At 32.8% G+C, this 16538-nt stretch overlaps 1 long non-coding RNA gene across 5 annotated transcripts in view; it reads right to left on the reverse strand.

The window, feature by feature from the left end:
- The window catches only part of LOC146999538 (uncharacterized), a 171739-nt gene that overhangs the window by 115950 nt on the left and 39251 nt on the right, over positions 1-16538 (reverse strand). For 2 of the 5 annotated variants that reach the window (XR_015044335.1, XR_015044340.1), the window contains exon 2: positions 3226-3853. The exons of the other annotated variants lie outside the window; for them this stretch is intronic. This is a non-coding gene — a long non-coding RNA (uncharacterized LOC146999538). The remainder of the gene's footprint in view (positions 1-3225; positions 3854-16538) is intronic. 5 annotated transcript variants of the gene reach the window in all.

Here is a 16538-nt window from a genome sequence, read left to right on the forward strand (position 1 = left end):
GCAGATACACCATCATTTCGACGTTCAGCTTTTGTGCTCTATTGATGGACACTATCTACCATCCGCTATCAGCGGCATTTACTTGAAATAAAATTTTACAAAGTTACAATGGTTGTACAAATATACATATGGCATACAGAGACAGATTATTCAGGTCTTGTGGTGTTTACATAGATGGCAATGTTTACAATAAAGCTCATAACATAAATATTTAGAGAATTGTTACATATGTTGAAAATTTATGTTTAAAAATGTTTATATATTAATTTTGAAAAATAACCAAATTATATAATATAAAATATCATTATACATTTTAAAGAATTTAGACATATATAATTTAATAGAACGATGGACAATAGCAGGCAGAGTTTAAGCGAGCGTACTGGTGTCTTAATGGGAAGACAGTTGAAGCAAAAGTGCGCAATTATCCAAAATGGAAGCGCACCAAAAGAATGTTTTGGTTTAGGTTGTTTATTAAGAGAAAATTTTAGTTCTCGAAATTTTTAGTTCAGATTCCGAATTAGCTACGTCATCATCGTTATGCAAGCCATGTGACATAGATTGACCTAGAAATGACGTAGTCCAGAAACGTTATTACTATTTTTAGAAGAGAGAGGGAAGACTAAGGACTATTGCTAGTTTAAATTATAATTTTGAGATTTAAATATGTTTTATGGAGAACTACATATGTTTTATTGATATTTACATATTCTTTATCTTACATTTTCCTTTTTACTTTAAAAGAATTTTTTACTTAAATTTTGTCCAAACATATCTTGGCATTAGAGAACTACATTAGGGTTTTTCAAAAAGGTATCTGGAAGAAACGGCATTTGAATAGCTGATGGAAGACCAATAGCTCCAATTATTTAGAATTAAATCGAATAAGCTTCAGACAGTGACAGTTTTGGTCATGTGGTACCTTTTAAAAAATACACAAATTTGCTTTAAAAATTATTCTTGTTCCGTAATCATTAATTACTAAAAACAATCAATCAAAATTACTTGAGACAACAATAACTGAAATTTTGGGTTATCTTATACAAATTCTATTTAAAGGAATTAACATATATTAAAAGTAATTACACATATTAAATTTTCAAAACAAATTTTCTAAAAAATAGTTATTTTCAATCAGAAAAACATGAATTTAAAAGCACTTTCATTTATAACTATTATCCGCAGAAATGCTATAAAATTCGAAATTTTGTAATTAGTGAAATTCAATTTCATACGATAACTAAATTGACTACTTTTCCATTTTTAAAATAAACGTAGCCTTAAAAAAAAGGTGACGTAGTTTTGAAAATTTTGTTTAGCACCAGTTTTGCATATTCTTGAACAAAGGGTTCTCTACAAAAGATACAAAGTAGAGTTCCGTTGTATAAAAAGCAATTTATGATAGTAAATTTTGCTGTAGAAAATCTCATGCAAAAGTTTAATTCTTTATATTTTTACTAATTGAATCGCTAAATTAAAATTGACAAGCAAGACTATTTCGTTTTATCATTTGCGGGGAAACAAACGCGATTGAAGCCACCTGTTTACATTCGTGTTTAAAAATGACATCATCATATGATATTTAATGCTTTTAAACACGGTATTTTTTCTGCACTTAAGTACTTACAGATCCATAATTGTATCATATCAAATGAAACTTTAATTCGCATTTCTTTAGCTGAATTTCAAGTGCTTAAAAATATTGTAGAGTACGACCTTGTTTAAGACTTTAAAGTCTGAAAAACTTACGTTAACTACACTCTTCCAACTTTTAAATTAACCAAATGACTTTAAAGTTTCGTTTTTAGGGCCAACTTTACAACAATTCTAAAAGCTAGATTAAAGCTAGGAAAAATAAAATTTACAATGTGTCCTTTCTGGACATTATATCTTGACATACATCTTCTTCATACATGGACTCTTTATTCTGCTAGACTTATGTCAGGTCTTGATCCTTCCAGTTAGTAATGCATTTTACAAAACTTTTCTTTAAATCCTAACTTTACGCTTTTATTTCATCATTTGGCCCTTATGCACTTTCATTCATACTACAGTTTTATTTCACCCATGCTCTCCAGCAAATGTACTGGAAATGTACTTAGGGTCTTCTATGTTGTGTTACCGCAAACAAAACTACCGCTACACAACACCTAACTTTGTTAAATTTGACACACTAGACCTGCCAACACTCCCTACACTAAAACTGTTTCCTAATGTAGTAAGCAAAAGCTTATATTTTACTTTTAAACGTGTTAACTGGAGAGCCTAACATTAAACACATATATATAAACATTCCATTCTTCCACAATTCCCATACACAGAAATAAAAATTTATTTTCCTATGTCATTTTAACTTTACGATATTTCAACACAAAGATTAAACATTTCTACATGAACATTGAACATTTAAATATTTACACATCACTTTTGAATTCATTTTACATCAACAGTCATAGTTGCTTAGTTACACTTTACCAATATTTACACGAAATCTTAACTTTACGTTAACAGATTTTAGTATTCCAATAGTCTTCCGACTAAACTTATTCACAATTTACTTCTCGCAACTTGCGAGTTCTTAACAAAATGTATTTAACTCTAGTAGCTTCTCGCCAAATTACTAACATAAAAATCTATGCTTACGAACATTTACAATCAAACTTTCGCTATCTGTGATTTAACTTTTCTAAACATATTTAGCAACTTATAACAAGATGATATAATCAAAATTGCAAAAACAACCTTGTATTTAGCGTAAGTATATTGAAACACTCAATCGATTTCGAGGGCAGCTAAAGGTCCCTCCTCATCAGAAGAAAGAAATACATAGAAAGAAGAAAATAAAGGGGAAGAAGTCTCAGAAACACGTGGTACTTATCAGCACTGCACGTGGTTCGTAAAAACAACCTTGTATTTAGTGTAAGTATATTGAAACACTCAATCGATTTAGAGGGCAGCTAAAGGTCCCTCCTAACCACGTGCAGTGCTGATAAGGACCACGTGTTTCTGAGACTTCTTCCCCTTTATTTTCTTCTTTCTATGTATTTCTTTCTCCTGATGAGGAGGGACCTTTAGCTGCCCTCGAAATCGATTGAGTGTTTCAATATACTTACGCTAAATATAAGGTTGTTTTTACGATTTTGATTGTCACATTAGCGTGTTTCTCTTCTAGTCTAAGATGATATAATTTGAACTTCAAAGAAAAATAAGCAAAGAAATTCTCACTTATCTTTTTCTGTATTCCTGCATCCTGGCATTACAGAACTGTTCAAATGTAGAAAACCTGATGACCTCCAATCTTCTTCTCGATGTTTGATGTTCCGTTCCGTTTAGTTCCAGTCTTTTCCTTTTTTTCCCCTTGTCTAGGAATCTGGGACTCTTGCGGGCGGGTTGTGGATTCTGGAATGCCAATTCCTTTTCTGCTGCGGTGGGGATATCCGTCCTTCAGGGTCTTTGAATCTTCTCTTGACCCTTCTAACTTGTTGGTCAGGCACGGTTGTGTCTACAGGTCTTTTCTGGCTTTTCGGTCTCCACGCTGGTCCTCCTTGGGCCTCCCTTGTAATTGTTGATGCTGAAAACTGTGCTTTACGTCTAGTTTTAATTCGTCGTTGAATTTTCTCCTTTCCTGGAACCTTGTCAGCAGGCCTCCCTCTTGTGGTCGATGGCACTTGAGTTTTTGAGTTGGTTCTGACTCGTTGATCTGTCGGTGCTAATTCCTCCTTTTTTGTGCGCTTGTAGCATTACTGGAATGGGTTTCCCTGGTCGAAGTTTGCTGGCTCTGCTTTCTATTTTGCGTTGGTGGACTCCAGCTGTACTTCTGAGCTGGCGGGCTTCTCTCCTTACTTCCAGGACCCTGTAATAAATCCTGCAATATTTTAAAGTCAGTATGGCTGTAATAAGGTTTTAACTGATCGATATTTGCAACCAGTTGTTGGCCATTTTCGGCCTTTAAATAAAACGTGGCTTCTCTTATTCTTTCCACCACGTACGGCCCTTCAGACCTGGGCTCAAACTTCGCAACTCTGTTTTCTGGTGCCCACGATAACGAATACTTCAACTTAAGAACTTTTTGTCCCACTTTATATTCCAATTCCCTTCTATTTCTATCGTAATAAACTTTTTTGTTTTTGTCTGGCTATATCAGAGCTTTTAATTGCTTCGTCAATAATTTTTTGAACGTCTTTTAACTTGAATTCTTCTTGTCTCTGTTGTACAAAGAACAGCTTATCCAACGGCGTTATGATTTTTCTTCCTAAAAATAACTCCGCGGGGGTTTTCTGCGTAGTATCGTGCTTTGCGGTTCTCAAGGCAAAACCTAACTCACTGACACAGCTGTCCCAGCGGTCATGAAAATTTTTCACATATCCCCTGATAATTTTTACAATATTCTTATTTACGCGTTCCGCTATATTCGACTGCGGTCTATATGGTACCATTTTTAGATGGCGTATGCCAAGTCCTGTGCACAAATTTTTAAATATACTACTAACAAACTGTTTCCCGTTATCTGATATTACTTTTAGTGAGGCCCCGTATTTTAATATATATTTATTTAAGAACGAATCTGCAACTATTTTAGCTGAAGCTCGTTTAAGAGGGACTATTTCTACCCATTTTGAAAAATGGTTAACGATTATTAAAAGATATATGTTTTTATTTATTTTTGTCCTAGGGTAGTGTCCTAGCAAATCTATTCCAACTATTTCGTTTGGAAAAGTGGTCTTTATGTTTTTTAAATATCCGGCCGGGCTGTAATTAACATCGTTTATTAATTGGCACATATGACACGACTTAACATACGCCGTAACAACTTTCTGTAACTGCGGAAAATAAACCGCTTCGCGTACCCTCTTTAGTGTTTTTCGTATTCCGAAATGTGCGGCAGAAGGTAGATCGTGCAACTCCTCTAAGATACTTAAACGTAGACTCGCTGGGATTACTGGTTGGTATTCCTGATTTTCATTCGTTACCTTTGTGTAAAATAACAATTTGTCGATTATTTCGTAATGCTGTGTCCTATTGCGAATAGCCGTTAAATCTATATGTTCAAATTTTTCAGGGTCTTCCAGGTATGCGTAAATATCTTTAAACTCTGGGTCCTTTTTTAATTCTTCGATTATTGTTTCACGGGACTCAATAACTCTTGAGGTGAGTATAGGACACTTGATTGTGTTTCCCTCTTCATCAATTTTTATTCGCGAAAGGGCATCGGCGACCAAGTTTTCCTTTCCCGGAGTGTGTTTTATAATTAAGTTGAACTCTTGTAATTTTAAAGTCCAACGTATCAAGCAAGGCGATAAATTTTTTCCTGAATACAAGCGACCCACTGCCGCATGATCTGAGTAGACCGTTATCGGTGAACTTCCGAAGTAGACACGAAAGTTCTGAACTGCTAATAACACAGCGAGCGTTTCTCGCTCAGTAGCGGAATAGTTCCTTTCAGTAGCATTCAAGGTTTTCGAAAAAAAAGCTTTAGGTTGCCCAGTTTGGGAGAGCACCGCTCCAACTGCATAATCGGATGCATCCGCTGAAATTTCTAGACCTTGCTCGCCTTCTGGGAATTTAAGGACTGGGGCATTGTTTAGGGCATTTTTTAGTTGTTCAAACGCGGTGTTCGCCTCGGCTGTCCAAGAAAATCTACTTTTCTTTCTTTTTAGTACTAGAAGAGGCTCAACTATTTTCGCAAAGTCCTTTATGAACATTCTATAATAGGAACATAAGCCCAAAAATGAAGACAATTTCTTAGCCGTATTTGGGGAAGGATAACTTTTAATTGACTTAATTTTTGAATCATCAGTCTCTATTCCCTTATTAGAGATTTTGTACCCGAGGTATCGTAATTCCTTTGCCGCGAACTTGCATTTTCTTGCATTTATTTTGAAACCGGCCTCGTTAAGTAAGGAAAAAACTTCTTCCAAATGTTTCAAATGTTCCTCTAATGTTTCGCTGGTAACTATGATATCGTCAAGATAAATAATTGTACTTTTACCTAAAACTGGCTTCAAGACTATGTCCGTAGCTTTTTGAAACGTAGCTGGCGCTCCGCTCAAACCAAAGGGCATTCTTAAAAAGGCATAGACGCCTGACTTTGTTATAAATGCGGTCTTCTGGACATCCTCCGGCTTAACGGCGATTTGTACGCGTAACGTCGTAACCCGACGTGAGGTCTAGGGTTGTCATGAATTTAATCGAGCGAATGTTTCTAATTAATTCGTCAATTATTGGTAGGGGATATGTGGGATATTTTGTTATACTGTTCAACTTACGATAATCAACTGCAAACCTATACGCGTCCGGGTGTTCAAGCGGTAGTCCGTTCTTTTTTCTACAAAGGACCACCGGACTTCCAGGTACGAACTCGTACTAGGCACGATTATTTTGTTTTGTAGAATTTTTTCAATATGCTTCTCTATAATTTTTTCTTTAGTTTTATCATATCTGTATGGCTTCGACCGGACTGGAGGGGCATTCCCAGTGTCTATGGAATGACTAACTACCTGACAAAAACCAGGTTTGTCGTTAAACAAAGAATTAAATTTCCTTACCAGTCCTTCAATCTTCTTTTTCTCTTCCAGGTTCAAATGTTGTTTTTTTTTTTTTTTTTTTTTTTTTTTTTTTTTATTGAAAATTTTAAATCCTTGTGCACCACATAGTATTACACAAGGCTTACAGAGGTAAGTAAAAAAAAAAAATACAACAACACAACACAAAATAAAATAAACTTACAAATTCACAGATGATACGTAAGAGATAAATTTACAGAGAAAAGAGAAAGCCATTTTATGTTGAACAAAAACATAAAGAGGGGGAGGAAATGTAATATTCACAGAGTTTAACTTAGAAATGAGTTCCTTTCGTCCTTCCTTGAGCTTTGAACAATAGAACAACAAATGTTCGACATTTTGCACTCCCCCGAAACTGCATGAACACAAGTCTCTACTAGATAATCTAAATCTCTTCAGATATGAATTGAATTTACCATGTCCAGTTAGAAATTGAGTAACTTCAAAATTGCAGAAAAAGTGTTCATTATTCAGTCTGTGAGGAATGGAAGGAAAATATAGTTTAGTCAAAGAGGCAGTAGTAGAATTCCTGTATAGTTCATTCCACTCGAGTAGTAATTCCACTTTACTTTATAAATGTAACAAATTAATCTACAGTTAAACTTTACCAACAAATACACATTCTATAAAATATAAGTAAACACTAACATATCGTATAACATGCACAAAGGTGGCAAAATCCTCCCATAATCCATATTACAACTGCTCATTCTTTCAGGTTCCGAATGGGCGGATTCGCTTGTACGAGCGATATATATATATCGCCAATATATATATATATTAATACGTTTTTCCTTTTCTTTATTCTTCTGACACCAGTTGTTACGTTATTTTCTTCCTTCACGTTCGTACGGGGTTTGTAGATTTGGAGTGAATAACGACGACACTTGATAAAGAATCGAAACACACTTTATTAGACAATATTGTCAGGACAGCTCCAAAACACGTTTTACAGTCGTCTATGAACTACTATAAACACACTGGAACAATCAGCGACACAGCCTTCCCACTGTCAGGCAATAACGGTGGAGACAAGCTTCCTGCAAAGCACCTGACTTTGCTTGGTCGTTCTCGGAACTCCACGTACTCTCGAGACTCTCTACGCTACAACTCGCTATGCACTCGACGACACACAGAGCACAGCTCCTGACTCTCGGTTCAGTCGTTTCCGGAGCTCAACACGCTCTCTCGACGATGCACTAACCGCGATGCTCTACGAGACTCTTTTGGTGCACTCGGCGACCCACTCGGCACTCGCTGGCCGGCTGTCTACGCGATCGCTTCCGCAGGGATTGACTCGCTAGACGAGACACACTCACTCGATGAGAGACGAATACACTTCCTCCCGATGAAGCGCACTGATTGACTGCGGACCAGCAGGGTTTATATAGCTTTCGGCTTGTGTTCCGGAACATTCTGGGCTAAACCGGTAAGAATTAGTTCTAGAAAGTTCTCCAACCGTCCATGGTATATCGCCGATTTTGTCACCAAATGGGCGATTTCTCGCCAAATGTGAAAACCCTTCCCTCCTTTGCCATTTTATGGCAACCCTAAAACTACTTTGCGATGAAGCCAAAATGTACCGCGCCTGTACATTTCGTAACAATATATATATCCTCCTCCAATATATATATATATATATATATGTTGTATGAACTTAAATCCATTTAGTGCGAATACAAGTTATTATTACTTGCGCAATTGCTGCAAAGTTAGTTAATAATAATTTATTTCCTAAACAGTATTGATTAATTGATTATATTATCTTCTAAGTTTAATTAAAGTAGAATTATTTTAAAAGTGTGCATCCATACTGGTAAGTTATATTTTGAAAGATGTTTTGAAGTAATTTGAAAGCAAAATGTTAATAATGTTTTAACGGGGACTGGAGTTAAATCATCATGAAGAATAATATTACAATTGTAAAAGTAAAAATTAAAACATGTAATTATTGTCATTGATCGGAAATTAGTTGACTTTTCAAGGGGAACAAACCAACTCCCGTTCAATGATCAATAATTGATAGAAATACGTAAATATGAAAGTGTTTCGTCTTTACTCGAGTTATAAGTTAAAGCCAAACCGGCAATTCTAGTCAGGCCAAATATTTCCGCGAATAGTTGTTACTCAAAGAACTGATTCTCATGAAGCATTTTAGTCAATTCAATTTGGAATAAAAATCAATTACTGTAGAGAAATCTTGTAAAACTCGAGTAATCGTCCCGGACACTATCATCTTTATGTATTTGAGTACTATATTATTTGTAGAAATTAAACATTGGAAATTGTCATTATGAAATCGAAATCAAAGTAAAATTGAAATAAACATAGAAGATTATAAAAAAGATAAATAATGCAAACTTTGCAAAAACAAATCAAAGAGAACATAAAAATAATATAAAAATAATATAAAAATAAAATAGAAAATAATATAAATAAGATCAGTGAATGTACATGAAGATATAAAGGCCAGAAAGGTATTAAGTAACTTACATTCTTTCTAGTGGGGGAGTTGGCAGTGTGTTCTCTTCGTGTCTGACTCAGAAGTGTAGGGTGTCCGAAAATTCTTAGCGGCAGTAGGGGCTTTGAATTATATCAGTCGGCAAGACTTGGGTGAAGAAATTTATGGTAGTGGGTGGGACTTGGAATTCTTGAGGGATGTATTTTGTGGAGTTCTTATCTGAGAGAGACCGTCTGTTAAGATTTTTTTAAAAATACTAGTGAATGGAAATTAATTAATTTCTGGCTAATTGTCGTGTCGCAATGATTAAGAATTTAAGAAAGGAAAAAGGCATTTTCGCTATCCAAGAGCTAGTAGACAGTCTAAAGGCAGGAAATAGGCCCATTTTTTTAGTAACAGTATAGTAACAGTATATGTCTGAAGACAATTAGCTTTTTACAATATATACAATTGAGTAATTACACTATATACAAATCTTTCAACTGACAGTCATCCAACTTATACCGCCTTCTCAGGTTTAGGAATAAATTATCATATCCCTATCAGTTAAATGATTTAGAGTGAGTATTTAACGCCTGCTCTTTTAAGGCAATGGTTGATAAATTGAAAGGGAATTAGATTATTTTTGAGAATTTTGATAAGGATCAAAATTTCGCGTTGTAAATCTATTGTATCTGTGCATATAGTTTTAATTCGTTGTATTTGATTAATTATAGTATTGTTAATTACTTTTTTGGATATGTTGGAGTTCCAATTTATTAATTTGTTAGTATTGAAATTGAAGTTTCTTGTTTTGTCAAAAAGTAAAATTTTTTTTGTAGTTAATGATTTGAAGATCTAGAAAGTCTATGCTATTTTGTGAATTATTAGTTTTATTAAGTTTAAGACAATTCGGACAAATGTCGGAGTTTTCAATTTTACCAAAATTATTAATTGTAATAAGGTCATCAATAAATCTGTAGGTGTGTTTGTAGTAATTTAACTCTTGTGGTTGTAGATTTTTTTGGAAGTTAAATTCTTTGACAAATAAAAAGATATTACAGATCGAGGTGCTGGAATGTAAGCCCATTGGCAATCCTCTGACTTGTTTAAAAAGTTGATTTTGAAACTTGATGTAGTTATGAAAAAGTGAGCATTTAAGGTAGGTTTTCCATTTGTCAAGAGTCATGATATTGAGTATATTAGGGAAAAGTTTTGGTAGATAAAGTAGACTGGTATAGATTTCTTCTAGAGGAAGTGAGGTATATAAGTTTTCAAAATCATAGCAGTTAATGTTTTGGATGTTAATGGTATGAATGGTATTAATGACAGGAGTGTTATTATGAATGATCCAGCAATAGTTATGATTAGTGTTACAATCATTGAAAATAAATTTACAGATTTTATTAAGTTGAATTGAAAAATAATAGTCTATATTTTTCTTGTAATTATTAGTTCCATTAGCTATAAATCTAAATTTTAATGGTGTTTTATGGAATTTGGGAATCGCATAAAGATTAGTAAATCTGTTGTAGTTTGCATTGAAAGTAATATTGAGTTTCTTATGAAAAGTTTTAATCCTGTTTATTATAGATGTTTCTGTAAGGTTGGCTGATTGATAAGTAGTTGCGTTGAGAAGTTCTTTATGAATAATCTCAGTGTAGAATTGTTTTCATATAATGCTAAAGTTATTAGTTGCTTTGTCTATTTTTGTAATAGTAAAAAGCTGTTTTAATTTACTAATATCAGATGTAAGTTGCGACCAGTTCAGTGTACTTTTAAATTTGAGGTGACTGATTTCTGTGGATATGCGTTGAAGAATTTTAGCTTTCCATTTTAAGAAGGTATCTATGGGAAAATTCAGTTGATAGCTTGCTTTAACTATAAATTCGTTGATGTTGTTTTCGAAAGTCTTGTAACAGTAATTTGTAGTCATGTTTCTGACTGGTCTAAATTTTGTACCATAACTCATTAGTGTTTTTAGTTGATGGTTTTGTATGATATTCAGGTTGCCAGTAATTATGTGCTGGTGATGAGAATCTACGTAATTGCTGTAAATTGGTGTCTTACAATGTCATTCTGCAGTTTCATCTATTTCATGGTGGTTAGTAAGCAAGTTGCTTAACGTGTTTTGATATTTAAATGCAATCATTGGTATAGTGTCAACTGCGGGGAAGTAATCTTTACAATCTCTGATGATTCTTGAGAAATGAATATTGTCAAACTGCGGATGCAGAAAATTGACTTTAAAATAAATTTTGCGTTGAGTGAGACTATTAGAGAGTCTGAAAAGACTAAAATCAAGAATCATGTCTTTAATGATTTGTATGTCGTCGTAGCTTTCTTGAATGAATTTTTTTAGTTTGATAAGGAATTTATTAGTACAGGAGTGTAACCAGTTGAGAAGTTTCTTGGGAAAACAGTCTGAGTCAAAAAAACATTTCAATTGTTTTTTCAATGCAAGTGTATCCAAAGTGGATAAAAATCTCGCATTATTTTTTATTTTGCTTCCTCTTTTTCCTCTCTGCGTTTTGATGCTGTAGAGTTTAAATTGGCTGAAAATAGACTTCTTAGAAGTATCTCTATGACTATGTATATAAGTGTTAAGTCCATATGGATAAAGTGAACGTTGTTTTAGTATATAGAGAGATTCCTGAAAAATTCGTGTTTTGTGATTGGGTATTATATCTAGTATCTGAAGTTGAATAGAGTTGAAGTCATGGTGTTTAAAGTGTTCTAATTCTGCTGTATTAAGTTGTGATGGTGTACTTATTTTAATGTTATTTTTTTTGTGCGTTGAATTTTTTGATTTGAGCTCTATGGTTATTGATTCGAAAGTTAAGATTGTTTTTAGTCTGTCCTATATATTTAATATGTCAAGTACCGCATGTAATCATGTAAATACAGTTAAATGTTTTTCATAGAAATTGTTTTTTGGGTTTACCTGTAGCAGGCATGGCGTTAAATTTTCAAGTTTGTCATCTAGTGGAATGACATTTAGTGATTTCAATATGAGTTAAACTAGCAAGATATAAAAGTAAGGAGGCTGCTAACCTTCAATACAGTAAAGTTTTTGTATAAGAACTTTAAAACTTAAAAATGTTGGAGATAATATATAAAGTGGGTACATTAGGTAAGAGATAAATAGCGCTAATAGCTGCTATTTAGTATATCAAATGTTGTATGAACTTAAATCCATTTAGTGCGAATACAAGTTATTATTACTTGCGCAATTGCTGCAAAGTTAGTTAATAATAATTTATTTCCTAAACAGTATTGATTAATTGATTATATTATCTCCTAAGTTTAATTAAAGTAGAATTATTTTAAAAGTGTGCATCCATACTGGTAAGTTATATTTTGAAAGATGTTTTGAAGTAATTTGAAAGCAAAATGTTAATAATGTTTTAACGGGGACTGGAGTTAAATCATCATGAAGAATAATATTACAATTGTAAAAGTAAAAATTAAAACATGTAATTATTCAGTCCCCGTTAAAACATTATTAACATTTTGCTTTCAAATTACTTCAAAACATCTTTCAAAATATAACTTACCAGTATGGATGCACACTTTTAAAATAATTCTAATTTAATTAAACTTAGGAGATAATATAATCAATTAATCAATACTGTTTAGGAAATAAATTATTATATATATATATATATACACACACACACACGTGTGTGTGTGTGTGAGATAAAAATATATAAGAAACTCAAAACTACTAACTTTAATTTGGCTACGTCCTCTTCCATCCTCAGCCAGTTTTAAAAATACTATTAATCGAATCTGAAGTGTGTCGTCTGAAAATTAATTCATTTCGTGTTTATGTAATCATGCTGCAATGCGGCAAATTCTCAGCCAATCAGATTAAAGAAATTTTCATCTATAAATACGATTGCTATCATTGCGTAATTACCATTTTTCTCTACTTCGCTCCCTGCTACTTACACGTGTTTGTTTGTCGCTCTGCTGTGTCCCTATTGTTGAAGAATTGAGAGGTTCATATCGCACTCGTAATAATATGTGAATCAATATTGTATCTCTGAAAGTAATTTATCGAGAAATAAAATGATGTGTTCAAAGGTCACGCTTGTCTTCAAAGTGTCATTTGTTTATTTATGCAGCAGTTTAATTCGAATCCTCAAGTCATTATCTACACCGAAATATCACAATATGAATAGTCGACAGGATAGTTACCTGCTGTCTCAGATCCCAATGGATTTCAAGTCCATGAAGTGGATTTATTTCAATTACTAACTTTCAGTTAACTTAACTGTCTTCACTTTAATGTAATGTTAGATTAATATGTTATAAATACTATTTCCAGAAAAGAAAGAGAAGTACCCAAATTAAAATGAAGAATAAAAGGGACTATCGCCAATTAAAATTAGAAGTTTGTTTTTACATAATTTTAGTTTGCTCTCATACATAAGTATATTATTATGATTCATTTGCTTTATTTTTGTTTTGTTTTAGGATTAACGTCAATTGCCAAAATATGAGCGGATTAGCAAATAAAATACATAGCTCGGAACAGTGATATCAAACAGCCTGTCCGCGGATCGCATGCGGCCCCCATAATACTTAAGCAATTTTAAGAGGTCCGCGAATTCATTTGCAGTAAGTTAGTTACATTATAATGGCATTTAAGGACCTTTGAAGAAAGGTTTAAGATTTTAATGATTTTAAGTGCAATTTTACATTGTTTTAATTGCCATTAGAAATAACAACCACCCAGAAAAAGACGTAACAGCCCAGAAAATCTACAAACAGAGCTAATTAATTTACACTGTGATATCTTATTCAAAGATTTGAAGATGCAGATCTGATTAACGTTTCTTTAAACTTATCAAATGATAAATGTCCTCTATTACAAATTTTTGCAATGAGAATAATTGCTTTGACTGCGAAAGTGATTATAAATGAACAGTGATTTAAATGAACATTTTATGTGAACATTTATAGGTGAACAGTTTCTCCACAGTCGAAAATTAATAAGTCTGCGTGTGTAGGGAGGGGATCCATATTCAGCAACAACCCAGAAACAGGCGTAACAACCCAGAAAATCTACAAACAGAGCTAATTAATTTATACTGTGATATCTTATTCAAAGATTTGAAGATACAGATTTGATTAACGTTTCTTCAAACTTATCAAATGATAAATGTCCTCTATTACGAATTTTTGCAATGAGAATAATTGCTTTGACTGGGAAAGTGATTATAAATGAACAGTTTTTCATTGTAAATGAACAGTGATTTAAATGAACAGTTTATGTGAACATTTATAAGTGAAAAGTATTTCTCCACAGTCGAAAATTAATAAGTCTGTGTGGGAGGGGGGGACTCACATTCAGCAACGAACGTTTGCAATTCGTGGTAAGGATTCATAATTTCTAGTAATTTATTCCCGCGGATAAATTACTGTAGCTAAGTAATTTATCTGCGGGGATAAAGATGATGTAACTCAGCGTTATAATAAGAAATAAAAGAATTTTATTTACATACAAATATGTATAAGTTTTCTGTATGCTTCAATGAGAAGCTTGAAAGATATTAGTTTATCATTTGTTTTTTCGAATGGCGGACACTTGCCTTTTTTTTAGTATTGGTTTCTTCTAAGGCCAGAAGCGGTGGCCATTTTATTGTAGGGGCACCTAATAGTCGGCCGATGTTGCCTCCTATGAGAGAACAGACACTTTACCGGTATTCGAACCCAGGCTCTTCGGTATCGCAGTCGGCTCCTCTAACCACTGTTACTGTCTGGGTTGTGGTTGTCATTACTTATTCTCAAACACAGTTAAATTTGAGAACAAATCAAATAAATAAAGGTTGTCATTATTTATTCTCAAATTTTGTCCCACTTGGAAAAATTTTCGTATTTTGTTAAGTTATTAGTAAGTTATTTATGTAGTGGTTAGGATATTAGAATTACTTCAAATAAATGACAGTCGAAAATACAATATTTATATATCAAGACGCTTGAGTTATAACGCGTAACTATAAGAAATTTCTAGCATATAACAACATTTAGATTTGAGACAGAAAATATAATATAGATTGAATTTTTTTCTTTGCATCATTCTTATTACATTATTCTTATTACATTCTTATTACATTTGCCATGTAACAAACTAAATAAAAGTTCCGTAATTTGAAAGTTTAATTGATAATACAGTAAATTAAAAAATCATTTAAATTACTATCAACTAAATAAAAAAGTTTATCAATGGTAAAATTCACGAAAGGGCGTAATTAAACTAAACAGAAACATCAGAGACACAGCCTGAAACAACAAACTCACCAAATCAGACGTACACTCCAATAATCTTTAATGTAATTTATATATTCCACTGATAAGTGTAATGAAGATTATGTAAGAAATACAACAGTCAAAACGCACATTTAGCAGCTGCAATCTGAACTTCAAAAATTCAAAACACGTACAGAATTCAAAAATTCAAAACAAATAAAGTACCAGATTGATACGAATACATTGAAGATGCATTCTATATAATGAACACTGGATTACAATGGATTATTGGACATGATTAATATTCATGTAGAATAAGAATTTTAAATATTACATTTTTCACTCGGTCATTTCACAAAAATTTCCGTTCCCCCCTTTCAGAAAAAGGTTCCACCCGTTACCTTGGGCCATGTTTATAGATACTAATAGATACTGCCTTACTTTTGCGTTAACATCTACTCTGTATTATTTGTATTATTTAATTGCTACTCTGTATTATCTGATTTGAGTTTGGCCGCAAGAAACGGTCCTATTTATTTACAACTGCAGCAAAACTTAATAACCAAAGTTGACCATTCACTGTTCCAAACACTTTTCTGTGGAGATGGTCATCCCAAAGACCACAATTATCGGAATAATACGAAAGACATATCAAATGAAACTGACTGTAATAAAATACAATTTAATTTATGTAAATTTTATTTTAGCCCAGTCAAGCAATATCTATGTCAAATCAATTGTTGTGTTTTCTGGCACTCACTCCAATATGACGTTTATTAAAGTTTTCTGAAAACTTTATATTTTCAAAAATATCTTCTAGAGGAGTTGGTCGTCATGGGAGGTTCCATTGTGCAACACAAAATGGAACTGTAATGAAAACTACTCAAGCATTTCTTCATTCTTTTTTAATTTTCCATTCTTCTTTTAATAAAAATTAATACGTATAAAGTTTTCTGGAACTCAGTTTTCTAAGTGCTACGGCTAAGACATTAAATTTTTTTTTGTCACTACAACTTTATTAAAGAAATTTGTACAAATTTGTAAACATCACTTTTTCAAAAATCTGCAAAAAGCACAAATAAACTGATCAAGTTAACATAAAATTTTCATATTACAGAAATTTGTATAAATTTGTATACAGCACGTTTTCAAAATCATCAAAACGCGCAAATAAACTAATCAAATTAACATGAAATTTTCCTAGTAACAAATGCGCTGCTATTATGATGTTTTTATTAATATTAATTATTTTATACGGAAATCTTCAAAATACGTAC

Source organism: Stegodyphus dumicola, chromosome 1, assembly GCF_044657685.1.
Source record: "Stegodyphus dumicola isolate Sdum_Otavi_A_Nest chromosome 1, ASM4465768v1".
In the NCBI taxonomy this organism is placed as follows: Eukaryota; Metazoa; Arthropoda; class Arachnida; order Araneae; family Eresidae; genus Stegodyphus; species Stegodyphus dumicola.